A 17,597-nucleotide genomic window follows, 5' to 3' on the forward strand; every position below is an offset into this window, starting at 1 on the left:
GTTTAAATCTCTGAAAAAAACTGAGGTTTTATTTATGGCACCTTAAAAATAAGCTTTAACTCTGCAGTATTTTGTAAAACTTGGCATGTGAAAGAGTGTGAGCCACTCAAACTACTACATAGTCCACTAACAATTTTTTTTATTGGAGTATAGTTGCTTTAGAATGTTGTGTTAGTTTCTGCTGTACAGCTAAGTGAATCAGCTATATGTACACATATATCTCTTCCCTCTTAGACCTCCCTCCCACCCCCATCCCACCCATCTATGTCATCACAGAGCACTGAGCTGACTCCCTGTGCGATACAGCAGGTTCCCACTGGCTATTTATTTTACACATGGTAGTGTATATATGTCAATCCTAATCTCCCAATTCATCCCACCCTCCCCTTCTACACCCCCCCGCCCCCATCCACATGTCTGTTCTCTCTCTATGTCTGCATCTCTATTCCTGCCCTGCAAATCATTATATAAGGAATAAATATTTTGCTAAGAATCTTACTGACCTGGGGCAGGAAACACTGGTTAAGAATAAGAAACAATATTTCTCCTGCATATTTGCCCCCAGATTACCTCCTATCATTATTAAACGTCTTCCTTAGTTACAGTGCCCTGATTTTGTTCAGCTGATAAACCACATTTCTCACTCTCTCTTGCAGCTAAGGATGGACAAGTGACTAAGTTCTCCCAAGGGTATGTAGGCAGGAGTTGTTGGAGGGAGCTTCTGGAAATGCTCCCTAAAAAGAACGTCTTCCTCCTTCCTCTTTTTTTCTGCCTCAGACTCAGACGTGATAGCTGGAGTTGCATGAGCCATCTTGTGATTGTGAAGCAATTTGTACAAAGGATGGTTGAGCAGAAAGAGTGAAGGCTTCTGGGACATTGATGATATTAAGAAGCCCCTGTAGGGCTTCCCTGGTGGTGCAGTGGTTGAGAGTCCGCCTGGCGATGCAGGGGACATGGGTTCGTGTCCCGGTCCGGGAGGATCCCACATGCCGCGGAGTGGCTGGGCCTGTGAGCCATGGCCACTGAGCCTGTGCATTCAGAGCCTGTGCTCCGCAACGGGAGACGCCACAGCAGTGAAAGACCCACGTACCGAAAAAAATAAAAAATAAAAAAAAATAAAGAAGCCCCTGTAAGTCCAAGACTCTGAGCTTGTTTTACATTAGTGAAAATGAACTTTTGCCTATTTAAACCACTTTATAAGAAATTGATTCTTTACAAGAAATTGATTACATTAAGAGATAATTAAGAGGTAGAGCGAACTGGTTGTAGTTCTATGTGGGATGTTAGATGGGGGAGGGCAGAGGGGGAAGAGTCAAGGGTGATGCCCAGGGTTCTGGCTTTGGCTACTGGGCGACAATGTGCCCTGAGCAGGCAGGATCAGGTGGTTCATGATGTCTAAATAAATAAATAAGCCACTTTATTTCTGTTACCAAGTAGTCTAATACAAATCCTGAGATCATTTTTAAAATACCTTTTTATATAGCCTCTAATGTGGAAGAGCAGAATTCCAACTAAGTTAATAGGCGTGTGGAATCACCATTTGTCATACAGCAAAACCATAAAATTGTCTTCTTTGTCACCTGCTGAAACCTCCTCAACTTCCTGTGTTTGTTAAAATCACCTTTACTCATTTTGAAGTCTAGTTGAATTGGCATAAGAAATATTTTAGACTGGGATGTAATTTGTTGGATTAATTAATAGGAAAATAAATTGTATTTGCTTTTATTTACCTATATATTAACTGAAAAATGAGACCATGCTTCAAGCTATTAGAATGCAACCAAACATTGAATCCCTCAGACTTAAGGGAACACATCCATTTGATCACACAATTTATAGGGACAGAGACTGAAGCAGTGGAAATAGTATGCTAAATCTTAAAAGGTGTATTTTAAAATTAGGGAAGATGTTTTCATTGAAGTTTTTAATTTAATGCATCAATTAAATACTAAATGCCATGTGTATATATATATATATATATATATATATATATATATACTATTGACACACACAAAACTAACAAACAAACAAAAACTCTTGTCAAGCACAGGTGTAAGGGAGAGCACAGTGATGACTGAAACATAATCGCTGCATTGAAGAACGTCAGTTTGGCTTATAAAACCAACAAATAAAATCCTTTTTATAGTTGAGGGGATTGAAGTAAATGAGCTTCAATGACTTGTTAAAGATCATACAACAGGTTAATAGCAAAGTCCAAACTGCCTCACTCCTAGACGCATGCCTTCTGACAAAGTCAGGCTTCTGACTTCAGGGAGAACAGAAAAAAGTATTTTCAAGTGAAGAAAAGGTACACCTTTTTGACTTCCATTAAATAATTAATACTTCATTTTGCCTTGAGACTGTTTCGAGAACACAGAGGTATCTTCAAGAACAACCATTTTTGAAATCTTAGCCAAAAAAAAAATGAGTTCCCAAGGCAGATTAAGTTGATTGAATCATGACTTAAGTAAAACAATTATTTCCATCCAGTCTCTGTTATCTCCCTATATCAGATTAGACTAGCTACATTTAACAGAAAATCTAAAATTTCATTGCTTAAACACAGAAAGGTTTAGTCACTCAAGTGGACAGGTCCAGAGGCAGGAAGACCAGGGCAGGTTTGGAGGCTCCACAAAGTCACAAGTGATTTAGGCTCCTTCTATCTTGATGCTCCACCATTCTCAACTAATGGCTCATGGTTTCCAATCTGAAGCATCATAATATGGCTGCTTGAGCACCAGCCATCACATCTGTGTTCTAGAAGTCATGAAATTCAATTGAGGGATGCAAAAAACAAAATAAAACAAAACTAAAACAAACAAAAAAACCTAAAAACATCTTCCAGCTGAATCAGCTCCTTTAAAACACCTACTCAGAAATTTCATACACAGCAATTCACTTGCTTCTCGTTGACCACAATCTAGGACACGTCACACTTAGTTCAAGGGATTGGGAAATACTGGTCTCTTAGTGAGGCTCATAGCCATTCTGAATGAAATCAAGGTCCATCTCTAAGAAATAGTTAGGTTAGGGGATAGTTGGTAAACAACCAGAAGTCTCTGTCACAACTGTCACAAAATATCAAGGGACATGTGTTTGTCAGTGGCAAGTGTCCCCTTGATATTTAACTTCAAGTGTATTTAATATTAAAATATAAATACCAAATTCATATTTAATTTTAATAATTATTTGTTATCTATTTAATGTTAATGACACATAAATATTAGATTAAAATATTAAGATTAAAATAACTCTGAAAATTTGCCTTCATTTCCTTCTGCCTGATTTCCCAGTCTGAAATGAAAAGAAATAATCGTGACAGAATATGGTTACTCAGTAAAACACAACTGGTTCTGACAGCTTCCTAGCCACACCTATGATATTCAAAGTCAGCTACACCCAGAAAAATAAAAGCTTAAAAACATACATGGTGATGAACTGGCTCAGTAAGAAAAGAATACGTCAAGTCATCTATTTGCCAAAATGATCTCAGGATACTGCGAGTGTGTTGCTTAAACCATCCAGGTTATTCAGGTTGGTTTTTAAACATAATTTAGTAAATTTGTTGGATAGACCCGGACCAAAAATAATGTCAAAATGTGATTTTTTTCCCCTCAATTATGGGTTGGCAAAATATATTCACTAAGTAAAGTGGCAGTGAGTATGCCATGTACCTAAATTTGGTTACCCTATGTGCCACTGTATACCCTCCAACATATGCAACCATAAGGTACAAAGTACACAGAGAGTCAGTTACAGTTATTCAGTACAGAAGAACACAGAGTAGGGTGGGAGATTCTGCTGTGTGGGTGGACAGAAGAGATGTGGCCTTGAATTGGGGTCATCAGGTGAGACGGGACAAATTTCCTTACCATTTGGCAGCCGTAGACCTGCTGCCTGAGACTACCAGTGTATTCACTCTAATTGGCTAATTGTGTTGTTCATCTACTAGTTTTTGCAGGTTCTAACCAAGGGATCATCTATACAGTGCTTATCAAATTTCATGTACAAAGGGATCTCCTGGGACAGCTTGTTGAAAAGCAGATTCTGATTCGCTAGGTCTGGGGTGGGGCCTGAATCCACTTTCTTCACCTGCTGTCAGGTGTTATGAACAGCACTGAGTAGCAAAGACCTAGTACAGAGGTGAACTTGTACACTAGGAACACCTGCAAGGCCTCCCCCACAGAGTTTTTTACTCAGTGGATCTGAGAAGAGACCCAAGAATTAGCCTTTCTGGCACATTCCCAGGTGATGCTGATGCTTCTGGTCCAGGAATCACACTTCAAGAACCACTGATTTAGAATTTCATTATGGATCTCAAAGAGGTGAGAAATATGGTGGTTGTAGAATAGTAACCTAGCTCTCTTACAGAACGCCTACTATGGACGAAAGGTCTTTGTGAAGTTGGATTTTAAATTTTATGTAAATGAACCATATAAATGTCATCCACTCTTAATTCCTAAGCTTTCTACATATTTTAAGAGAGACAAAGTCAAAACAAGAAAATTCTTTCATTTCCACCTTGGATTAGAGGCTTCCTTTTAGATTTTCTTGAACTACACCTGGCAGAAAATAATTCTATGTGAATTTTTGGTATGAATTCTAGGTAAAAATTCAGGTATCTCAAAGGAAGCCTTGAAATTTCCTTTTAATAATAATTCCATGTTATAGCATTTAATGGTCCCTAAACATGGACAAATAAAAACACTCCACAATTACAGGTATTCATTGTTGCACTCTGACAACTAAATTTTTAAAAATTTGAAATCTTATGTATCCTCAGACCAAATATGGAGGAAGGTCACACTTATTTTTAATTGTTTTTTTCTCTAAAGTTAGTAAATAAACAACGTCTAACTCCATAGATTGATTTTATAAAGGGCATTTTATTCCTATCAATCAAAATACTTTTAAGTAAAGATTTTAAAATAATTTGATCTATCCACATGAAATGCATATTATAAATATACTTTGCACATAACATTTCTTACACAATTATTCTATCTATATATTTGAAAGTGGTTATTATTTTATTGGTAGTGGCAAGGATTTGAGATCAAGTGTGGTTTTTATTTTTTATTTTTTTGTGATACGTGGGCCTCTCACTGTTGTGGCCTCTCCCGTTGCGGAGCACAGGCTGCAGACGCGCAGGCTCAGTGGCCATGGCTCACAGGCCCAGCCGCTCCGTGGCATGTGGGATCCTCCCGGACCGGGGCACGAGCCCGTGTCCCCTGCATCGGCAGGGGGACTCTCAACCACTGCACCACCAGGGAAGCCCCACGCAAGATTTTTAAAAGGACACATTTATCAAAGGCTATAAATGTCATTGATGTAAAGAACTGCCATATGTTTTTAAAAATATTAGATAACATTTCAGCTAACACATTCTAGATAATTATACTTCCATGACAACAATGCAGAACCCAACACCATGGCAAGAATAGCCCATCTTCCAAGTATTGCATTTGATTGCCCTGCATCTCTCAGAACTTTAGTAGCCATTCTACATTCAGATGGAATTGTACAGTCACATACTCTCACTGATAACATGTGTTCTGCAGAAACGCCATGTCTATCTTTTATTTGGAGAGGCACAGAATAATAGTTATAATCAAGATTTTGCAGTTCACGAAGAATGGCAGTTTTACCTATGTGAAAAAAAGACAGATTTTGATTTCTTGAAAAGCCAGGAAAATTAACTGACATTGCTCTATGCTTACCTATATTATTCTATATTTAATATATTATTCAAATATTATATTAAAATGGATTTGTATGTTTTCTTAAAGGTATTCAGAACAAGAGTCTAAACGTAAGTATATTATTCATTGCTTTAAAAAACAAGTAATATTTATTTATTATAATGAACTAAGGTGAAAATCTAGACCACCATCTTAAGTTCCTATTGATTAGAAGGTTTAACATAACTACATACCATCCGTTAATGTCTCTATTGTCCAAAGTTTGCTGGCAGAATTATCGAGAATGAATTGAAAAGGTGACCCATTATCAGGTCCATCTTGATCTACAGGTTTGAGAACAGCAAAATCCTTATCATGCCAACAAATTGTCACTTCTTTTCCAATTTGTGGTGAGTGATCAATTATCATCTTCCAAAAGAACTACTAATGTTCCAGTGCAAGATCTGTTATATAAGAAAAACAAAAAATAGGATATTTCTTCACTTAAAGTCTATTTTCAACAATCTCTATGATGTACAGTTGACATCTGCTTTCTACTAGTTGTCTGAACTGGAATTTCATACACTTTCCGAACCACAAATAGCATTGCTACCAGTACAAAATAGTGACATTACTCTTCCTTGGAGATTGGTAGCTGTATCAGATGGTATCTTGAGGTGCTTTTTAAAACTAAAAGGTATGAGATTATAACTAATGTCACTAAGGAATAACCAGTTAAGAAGAAAATTGATTTCTTACATCTTTCTTTAGGAAGAACATACATTCATGCTTCAAATACAAACACTTTACATTTGGTCATAGTCACTTTCTTGAATTCCTCTCCTGAGCTTTTTCTTCATCTACTCTTTGTTCAAACTTTGTAAAACTGATCATCAAACTCAGTAGGTGTGCTCCTTCCTGCATGCAGCTTTGGCACATTCTATTGCCACTGCTGGGAATACGTTTCTTTTCTCTGCCTGACAAAACCGTATTATCCTTTAAGAATCCATTCAAATATCACCTCCGCATGAAACCTGCTGTGACTTCTACAGACAATGGTAGCCACATTCTCCTTCAATTTCTCAGAACCCTTGGTTCATCTTTGGCTCACGCACTGAACTGTGAACATGTTCATCCTAAGGGCTAAGTTGTATTCATCTTGAGTGCCTAGTGATCTGGGCACAGTATTTCTTGGCTAACTTAAAACTTAATGCTAACACATTGAATATAATGCACTTACTATTTTTAGACTTTGTAAAAAAATTAATTGAATAAACTGTAAAAAAGTTTCCCCCCCCCCCCCCATTTAATCAATTTGCTTTTAAGAATAAGAACTGTTGGGCTTCCCTGGTGGCACAGTGGTTAAGAATCCGGCTGCCGATTCAGGGGACACGGATTCGAGCCCTGGTCTGGGAAGACCTCACAAGTCGCAGAGCAACTAAGCCCATGCGCCACAACTACTGAGCCTGAGCTCTAGAGCCCATGAGTCACAACTACTGAGTCCATGAGCCACAACTACTGAAGCCCACGCGCCTAGAGCCCATGGTCTGCAACAAGAGAAGCCACTGCAATGAGAAGCCCACGCACGGCAACGAAGAGTAGCCCCAGCTCGCCACAACCAGAGAAAGCCCGTGCGCAGCAGCAAAGAGCCAACACAGCCAAAAATAAACAAATAAAATAAATTTATTTAAAAAAAGAGAATAAGAACTGTTACTCATCTCCAGCTCTCCACTATTATTGGCCTAATGTTTCGCACATAAGTCTAAATAAATATTTTTAATTAACATAACGCCCATTACTGGTGTTTAAGAGATAATGAAGTTTAAAGAACATATTCAAATTTTATAATTTGTAATAAAATTACAAACTGCTATAGATGGTAAGCTTTCAAAATTGAAATAAACAGAAAAATAACTGATGAAATTTCTCACTTTTTTTGCTTTGAATGCTAGTCTAAATTTTGGTGCATAAATATTGAATTTATCATAAAGACTACCATAAATCATGTGTAAATGTAATCTGTTTTTTCTTTTTAGGTTGAAATAACAATTAAGCCATATTGGATAGTGTATTTCAGTGAAACTTTTTCTGTTGAATAACTAAAAAATTAATTTATTCAGTGACTTTTAAATTAATCACTTACATAAGGTAACTGCAGTATATACCTATTTTATCTGAACAAGTTTTACAATATCTAGAAATTAAAGAGAGATACAGCGGGCTTCCCTGGTGGTGCGGTGATTAAGAATCCGCCTGCCAATTCAAGGGACACGGGTTCAAGCCCTGGTCTGGGAAGATCTTACATGCCATGGAAAGACTAAGCCTGGGTGCCACAACTACTGAGCCCACGTGTCACAACTACTGAAGCTCGCATGCCTGGAGCCCGTGCTCTGCAGCAAGAGAAGCCACCGCAATGGTAGCCCCCACTTGCCGCAACTAGAGAAAGCCCTCACACAGCAACGAAGACCTAATGCAGCCAAAAATAAATAAATTTATTAAAAAATAGAGATACAACTTTTATTTTAAAAATCTGCAATAGCATATAAACATTTGGGACTGCCATAAATTTGTACATAAATTTGAATACAAGTAACAACTTCAAACCCTAACAGAGAAGTGAATAATGGGAAAAAAGAAGCTTTTATTTTTTTAATTAAAAAAAAATAGTTACAGATACTACCTGTGAGTCAACATGTGTACTCTGATTTTACTTTTCAAAATTTAAGCAGAGAACTATTTCTCTTTAAGGAACAATAGAAATCACACTTTAAAAAAATCTAATAAAGAAATAGGGGGACTTCCCTGGAGGTCCAGTGGTTAATAAGAGTCCGTGCTTCCAATGCAGGGGACGCGGGTTTGATCCCTGGTTGGGGAACTAAGATACTGCATGCCGCAGTGCAGCAAAAAAAAAAAAAATCAACCAACATTCATCACATAAATGATTATTTTCCATCACAGTCTGTTTTAAGCATGTTGTTAAAAAGAGGAAAACTTGAAATTGTTATAATGGATAGTAGTCAAAGCCGCAGCTGAAAACAAAGTCCTAGATGCCTTCTAAAACCATAAAAGACTGATTGCAAATTTTTTCCTTACTTCTGGGAAATAGAGCAAAAAATAAGTAGTTACTGATAATAGTTGAAGATTGTGAAAAGGTAATTGAGTGTGTATGTTTGTCTACTTCTAAATCTTATTTTAAATTAAGCACATAAGAAAATGCCAAGTATCGGTGAGTAAGGAATGTCATAATCTTGGAGCTAGAAAGTACATCTTGGGTTAACTAAAATCTAAACTTACATGTCAACAATAGGGACTCTGAAATGCAAGCGTTCCCCATTATTTAAGTTTCCAGGAACCGGAAGTTCACTGTTATGAATCAGCCCACTCCATGTACAGAACTCTTTAATTAACCACTAGAAAGTTTTCAGGTTCTTTCTTATCAAGCTATAATACACCTCCTAATCATTTCCAATTTTTTCATGGTTATTTTGGACTATATACAAAATGTTTACCTCTTCCACATGACAACCCTGAAATATTTATTTTAACAAAATTCTTCTTACAGCCAAATATAACAAAGCATTTGTAAACTTTTGAACTCAAGTTTCTATAATACATTAAATCTAATTGTTCCAGGTGCCTATTATGCACCTGAACTTGCAAAGCTCTTGGTAGTGAAATTCACAACCTGGACCTAGAGATTCACAGGGCTCTCAAACAACAGAGGAATGACAAATATCAGTACGTACACGAAGCAAACATGCCAAGATCTCTGCCAGATGCTTGGTAGAAAAGATATTTAGCAATGATAAGCGTCCTTGTATGAAAATGAGTTCAGAGTCTAGCTAGAGGAAAAGAACGTACATGAGAAACAATGAGAGCACCCCTTTGTAGAGAAGACACATCACCTGTGATAATTACGATATTATTCCCAGGGAAGGAGGGCGTAAAATGTGTTCATAGAAGAACTGAACAGGGACTTCCCTGGTGGTGCAGTGGTTAAGAGTCTGCCTGCCAGTGCAGGGGACATGGGTTCGAGCCCTGGTCTGGGAGGATCCCACATGGGGCGGAGCAGCTAAGCCTGTGTGCCACAACTACTGAGCCTGCATGCCGCAACTATTGAAGCCCGCACACCTAGAGCCCGTGCTCCGCAACAAAAGAAGCCACCGCAATGAGAAGCTCGTGCACCACAGTGAAGAGTAGCTCCCACTCACTGCCAACTAGAGAACGCCCGCGTGAAAACTGAACAAAGACTAGTGAGAGCTACCACAGAAGATGTCACTGCCATTCATTTGAAGAAGCAAAGGTACCTGAATTTCAAACAGGAGGGGCAGTCTAATTCTAGGTGGAGGGTGTATAAAACGGTGCTTTCTAGAGTGAAAGCAGGGAAACCAACCTGACTGACAAAAAAATTGACACAAAAAATACAAGGAAATCAACTGGATTCTAAGAAAGCTGGAATACCTAGATCATCATTATAAAATATTTATGAGCATCAAAACTAAACATTCATTTGGAAATATAAGTACTTACTTATATATTTGGCCCTTGGAAGCATATATTAAATGGATTAAAGTTCAAATAAACAAAATCCTTTATGACACCATACGGTCTTCCATTAACATTTATAGCACCCTTATCTTTACTTCTTGAGCACATCCAGGTTATCCATGGGGCTGAGACATAGACTCACAAAGTTTAGATTTGACATTTCATTTCTTTGTGCTATGATCACTGTACCTAAAGACATTCTTTTGTCTCCAAAAGACCAAGTTAATTTCTTGTATCTCTGTTTTCCATATTTTCCTTCTCTCCAAAAAGTACTTCATTTTTTATCACCTAGCTTCTGCATTTCTGTGAAGTTTCCTCCCTTTACCCTTTAATCTGGGTGGGCAACTCTTTAACTGATTTCCACTTCTCATGATATGTATACATTCTTTGATGGGGAAAATTTTCATACCAGGGAATCTGTGATGAGAACATAATAATCCCTCAACTGATATTGTGTGAAAATTTGACCTTGTCTTATGAATCCTAATTTTCATGGCCTAGTACTTGGAACTTAAAAGACAATCAACATTTGTGGAATAAGTGAGTAAATATAAATCCTTGTTTGACATCATAATTGTGTTCCTGAACCATTCAGATTTCACTTTTGCTTATACAGAAGCAGCAAATCACCAGGATTATAAAGGAGTGGCAATGTTAACTATATTTCTCAGTTAATGTTTTTCCCATTCTTTAGTAGATTTTTTTTCCTACTTATACTGAAAGAATTACATTCAAAGATTGTGTGAGAGGTATCAAGAGGAAAGGAAGATCATATGCACACGATTAAATAATAATATTCAAATTGAGGTTTTCTTTCAGGTTTTGAAACCTAAATATTTTTGGCTTATGGGCATAGTTCTTTCAAACTGCTTGGCCATCTCACTAATTATGATGTGCAACAGACCATTTCCATCCCAGGGTAACAGGAAGAGACCAAGGCTGAGAGAGGAAGTAAGGAAAAAACCTGAATGGGACACATGTAGATGAACTGGCTTGCCCTTCCTCTATAAATCATAAGCAGCAGTATCTTCATTAGTTTAACCTTTGTCTCTCATCAGAGAATCTATTTTTTTCATAGATGTGGCTTTTAGTGTAAAGCTATAGAAAAAAGTATGGGTATAATATATGAGAAAACATCTGTCTTTATCTTATTATCAAAATATCAAGGGGCAAAATGAATAAACATGAAACATTTCATGACTTACTTGCAACTTTTGTTTATTTCCGTGAGATTTGATATGTGTTTGTTCATACACTCGCCCATTCCTTCTAAAGAAATTCAGTGATTCTATAGAAAAAGACCACAACATTGCCGTTCCAACTCGTTTGTTTTGAACATCTAGTGTATAAAAATATGCTAACCATAAAAATAATGGAAACCATCTCGGATTAAGCAGATAGTCAAAAACATAGGCTCTGTCATAAAAGCCCAAGTTCATTCACCTTTATCATCAATGGAAATTTACCCCAAATGAGTGAGTGTGTAATTGGTGTGGTGGAATGCCATATTGTAACTTCTATTTATATTTTTTATCGTCTTCTTTTAATATCTATTTTTATGATATATACATTAGCATAGTAGTATGTATATATAAATAAACACGCTAGTAAATATATGGGAGTGGTTATGGACTGGTCTCAGCCTATCAATAACGAAGGTTGTAGCTGAACTGGCCCTTATGGTTCCTCTTATGATTGCAAGATGCCCTAAGTAATAATGATCAGGAAACATTGAAAAAAAAAAAAAAGTTTATTACTTACAAGTCCTGGAAATTACGTGGCACACTTGGGGCCACAGGAAACATTGAAAAAAAAAAAAGTTTATTACTTACAAGGCCTGGAAATTACGTGGCACACTTGGGGCCACAGAGCAATTGTAAATTTGTGGGGAATGGACTGGGTGGGGCAAGGGGAGTGATACCTGGGATTCTTCTTTTATTGAGGTGGAGGCTGGGGCCTTGGGTTTCACAGGCTCACTCTTAATTTAAAACACAAGAGCAGGAATTTAAAGCACAGGAAGAGATAAAACCAGCAGCCCAAATGGTGAGTTACTGAAATCAACCAAGATCTCTAAAACAAAGGAGCCTGGGGAGATGGGGTAGGGGTCAGCCTGGCTCTTGATCTAGTTCTGTGATTAGCAATGTGTTTATTTGAGATATCAATCAAAGCTTAAGTCAGGCACTTGCATTACAAAAAGAGAAGCCAACTGACAGGGCTTACACTGCAAAGGTTCATATTCAAAAATGATTTACTGCTCGGAGGATATATTCAAAAGAGTTTTGAGATCTCTACATTAGGACGTTTGAAGGACATTTCTTCACAAAACAGGTTCTAGAATTAACCTTGGAGAATGATTGCAAACCTCAGCAAAAGACATTAAAAATCATTGTTTGACCATTTATTTAGGAAATAGGATAAATGTTTTATTCCCCAGTAAGAGAGACTCAGAACAAATCTATCTGAACCCAACTGTTGAAGGTGGGCTGAATCCCTCCAGCAAGTTCAAATCAGAATAATCTAAATCTGTACTCCTGAGAAAAATAGGGATCCTTGATGATGCCACTATGTCCATGGAAGAAGTCAAATATGGACCTCGAAACTGGGACTTGGGCCATTCACCACCTCCTAGTTTTGCATTAGTGATGCACTGGGACCTAAATTGGGTGTTTTCCAAGCAATTACTCAATCATAATGCAAACATTTTTGCATTAAATTTTGATCCGGAAACAAACAAATTTAAATTTAGCTCCAAGATTTCCTAAAATATGTCCTATATTTATATTTTATTTCTAGAAAATTGCACTCACCTGCATCCATTGCAATCACGGAAACATTGCGTTGGTTGTCTTTTACAAATGTTGATTTTCTATCTAGAACTTTTACAGTTTTCAAGTCACCAGTGTATTCATTAATTTCAAACCAGTTATCTTCATCTCTGTTTGTTTTATCTTTACATCTTTATTGGGGTATAATTGCTTTACAATGGTGTGTTAGTTTCTGCTTTATAACAAAGTGAATCCATTATACATATGTTCCCATATCTCTTCCCTCTTGCATCTTCCTCCCTTCCACCCTCCCTATCCCACCTCTCCAGGCGGTCACAAAGCACCCAGCTGATATCCCTGTGCTATGCAGCTGCTTCCCACTAGCTATCTACCTTACGTTTGGTAGTGTATATATGTCCATGCCTCTCTCTCGCTTTGTCACAGCTCACCATTCCCCCTCCCAGTATCCTCAAGTCCATTCTCTAGTAGGTCTGTGTCTTTATTCCTGTCTTACCCCTAGGTTCTTCATGACATTTTTCTTTTTCTTAAATTCCATATATATGTGTTAGAATACGCTATTTGTCTTTCTCTTTCTGACTTACTTCATTCTGTATGACAGACTGTAGGTCTATCCACCTCATTACAAATAGCTCAATTTCGTTTCTTTTTATGGCTTACCTTCTTATACCTAGTTTTTAGAAATCAAATGTAAATACTCAAACCAAAGAGTGGACATAATCTCAAAATCTGTCATCCTAATAATACATAGAATGTTCCCAAATTTGAAATCAATTATCATCACAATTAAAAAGAAGGAAATTTTGAAAATACATTACCTTAAGCCCTCAGCAGTGCTGCTGTCCGGATCCATTGCTTCGTATCCAAGGAGTGTTGTACCCACGGGAGGCCATCTTTACTCTTAATAACTTTTACTGGTGGTGGCATTCGGGGCCCTCATCATGGTCTTTAACTTTAACAGTGACAGTTGTAATGCACATAGTAGGAGTTTATGAGTTTGCTGCTTTAGAGAATTGTGCTTCGTTAAGTACACCAATTTGCAAAACCATTTGGTGATGTACTTCATAGTTCAATGACTGTTCGATAAACATACCAAAATGAGTCTCTCTTTCTATATATATACATATATATAGAAGACATAACTATGATTCCAAGTTTTAGCACAAAAGGGAAAATCATTTTTATGTATAAAATGTTACCAAAAGTTGTTGCTAATGTATTAACGACGAATAATTAGCTTCCTATAGTGACAAACACTATCAAATGCAAAACTGTTGATTTTTAAGATTCAACAAATTTTTCTTCTCACTTTTCTTTGGAAAGGTCCTGCTTTCAATTTTTTTTATTATTACAAGTTTAAATACTAATAGAAATACAGAATAAGTGTTTAAATAAATTCAAATGGACTATTTCTCATTATTTTATTATTATCAAATGGGATAACAGTGATAACTAAATTAGCAAAAGTCTCTCTAAGCTAAGTATATAAAATAATTAGATACACTGTAACCAAGCAGGACCCCTATGGGGCCTTCCCAGGGCAGACTTCTCCCCCATACACTCTGCTTTAGCTCCTTTCTGTAGTACCTAGATAATAGTATCTGATGCACACTTCCTGAGTTGTTTTAAAGATGTGAAAAGCCCCCACCAAATGGAAAATGTTAACTACTTGATGACCATGAGCTCATAGCCCACAGGCCTAAGGACTGATAATGTTAACCCCTATGACACCACCCTGTTACCTCACCATCAACCAATCAGAGAATTGTGCAGGAGCTGATCACATACTCTGGGATGCCCCTCCCTCACCTTGCCTTTACAAATGGTTTGCTAAAATCCTTAGGGGAGTTTGGAATTTTTGAGCACAAGCCACCTGTTCTCCTTGTATTGGCACCTTTACAATAAAGCTGCACTTTCCTTCACTACAACCTGGTGTCAGTAGATTGGCTTTACTGCCAGCGGGAGAGCGGGCCTGAGCTTGGTTCGGTGATAAGACTACTAGGACATGAGATCTGGCTATAATGGAGCAGTTACTCTGAGTATCTGAGTCAAAAGATATATTATCTAGCAGCACCTTTTCAAAGTATGTTATATACGGATTTGTTAGTTCATGAACTGAGTAACTAGAAAGAATCTCCAAACAATAAATGATTAGAGACTAAAATCTATCAAAATAACAAAAAAAGAAAGAAAGAAATCTAGAAAAAAGTCCAAAAATATTTTTTAAAGAAATTTAAAAAGAGAAAGGAAAAATAAGCAATATTATAATTAAAGGACAGTTTCTAAAAATTTTATAAGGAACGCAAAATTTATGCATATCACTTCTAAGAAAATACTTACTGTAACTTCTTTGGGAGTTCATGATCAGTTTACACATAGTTTAGTGACTGAGAAATTAATTAAGCAATTCATTACTTCTCTATCCAGTAAAGGTGTAGTTGTGGTGATGATGTCTGGATGTACGGAGAAATGCTTTGGATTGTCTGGAATTTGCTGTAAGATTTTATATTTCAGACAAGTATGTAGAGTATCAGGTTCATCGAGGTCTATGGCAGTCACTTTTCCCACTGAAGTTCCTGTTAAATAAATCCAATACTGTCAACAACTTAAAATAGCAATATAATTGAATTACAAACAAAAATAAAATCAAGGCATTGCTGTGGCATATTCTCCCAAAAAACCCACAAGTTGACTGATTTTACAGATAAGTGGAGAAGTATCTAAATGCTCTCCCACAACTCCAAGTTCCCCTAACCTGGAAACTTCAATTAGCTGGCTACTGTGGATAACATAATTTGTGTTCTGCGTATGTGAGAACATCTACCCCACCAATGGTAGCAGAGGTTCTCAAATTCTTCCTCTCAATCCAGTTCATGGGCCATTTTTTGATCGGACCTCCTCTGTATATCTTGTTTCTTTAATACCCCACTTGATAGTGTTAAAGGAAAAGCACAGCTTTGCATATGATAACAAAGGTTTTATGCTTTTATATTTTAATAAATGTGCTGAATTGTTAATACATACAAGACAAACATTATGCAACAGTCTGAATATCAGTTGGACAAGCTTTATGGCTCAGAAATCAGATTATTGGCAATGTTACTTTAGCAAACCATTTACTGTGGGAAAATAATATTAAATATGCACACAAAATAATATTAAATATGCACATAGAAACTAAGAACATATCTTGCGATTTTTGAGAATGAACTAGACTTGCTATGCCCTTTGGTTTGATGAGGCCACAATCTTGGCTGGTGAGAGCATCAAACCAGTTTAAAATTTTTTCAATTTGTTTGGGAAATAAGCTAAGTAAAGAAATGCAGGGCTTCCCTGGTGGCGCAGTGGTTGAGAGTCCACCTGCTGATGCAGGGGACGCGGGTTCGTGTCCCGGTCCAAGAAGATCCTACATGCCGCGGAGCGGCTGGGCCCGTGAGCCATGGCCGCTGAGCCTGCGCGTCCGGAGCCTGTGCTCTGCAGTGGGAGAGGCCACAGCAGGAAGAGGCCCGCGTACCGCAAAAAAAAAAAAAAAAAAAAAAAAAATGCATACGTTGTTATAAGCCAGATCAGCATTTCCATACCATAATCTATTTCTGGGTCCTTGAAAATGTATTGCGACTTTATAAAGATTCAAATGCTCTATTGCTTTATAAATACATCTGGGACACAAATGTACATGATCAAAATAGAAAATATAAACAGCCTTTGTCTGTCATTGTGGATTAATCTAACAAAGCTAGTAACTTTGTGTATCAGTTAGCTGCTTTCTACATGTGCCTAGAAAATGAGCACAAAAAGGTTTGCCTTTGAAGAGCCTATGATCTTATAAGGCTACAAAGTTTTACGTAGAATATCCATGAAAGCCAAGCATTTAAAAATGTTTTGCGTAACTGTGCCTAAAACATTAATGAAGAATTCAACTGAAGCAAAATTCTCATGTTTTTCCTAAGATGTGAACTTACCGGTTTGGCAATTCTCAGGCACACTAAAGACAGTCACTTTGTCTTCAAAATATGAGGCATTATCGTTATCATCTTCAACTTTGAATAGTAAGGGGAGTGTGTACTCATGCATAACCGTCCACAGTAGTTGCATAGGCGTAGATCTGAAAGGTAGACAAACACCATCAGCTAATTCTTGAATAACAAATTAGGTGCAAAATTAAACCTAGCGGTTGGGGAAATATGTACTATTTTAAAAAAGCATTGGCAAAGGCCTATGTAACTAAGAACTTATGCAACAGAGTGACAACACAGCAGCAGACTATGCCTGCCCTATGGCTTCAATCCTTTCTCATTATTCTCTCACCAAGTACCATGCAGTCTAGCTGAAGGAGGCTACTCTGTTCCCTGAATTAACAGCATGCAGTTCTGCTTGTTAGAATGCATGTAGACTTCCCCTAGTCATGCTAATAACAAGTATTTTTTTCTAAAGTTTATACAAAATATGATTCCAGTTATTGTTAGATTTATATACACATATAAATATCAACTATTTCTGGGTGACTCGATTGTGTTCTTTTCTCTACCTGTATTTTCTCATTTTTCTATCAGTAACATGTATTTCTTGTGTAGTAAAAATGCTA

The 17,597-nt window shown here is 37.1% G+C and overlaps 1 pseudogene; it reads right to left on the minus strand.

Annotated features, from left to right (window-relative positions):
* Positions 1-17,597, minus strand: part of LOC112408340 (desmocollin-1-like) — a 38,991-nt pseudogene that overhangs the window by 11,385 nt on the left and 10,009 nt on the right.

This window comes from Neophocaena asiaeorientalis, unplaced genomic scaffold, assembly GCF_003031525.2.
Source record: "Neophocaena asiaeorientalis asiaeorientalis breed wild unplaced genomic scaffold, Neophocaena_asiaeorientalis_V1.1 scaffold126, whole genome shotgun sequence".
NCBI classification, from domain to species: domain Eukaryota; kingdom Metazoa; phylum Chordata; class Mammalia; order Artiodactyla; family Phocoenidae; genus Neophocaena; species Neophocaena asiaeorientalis.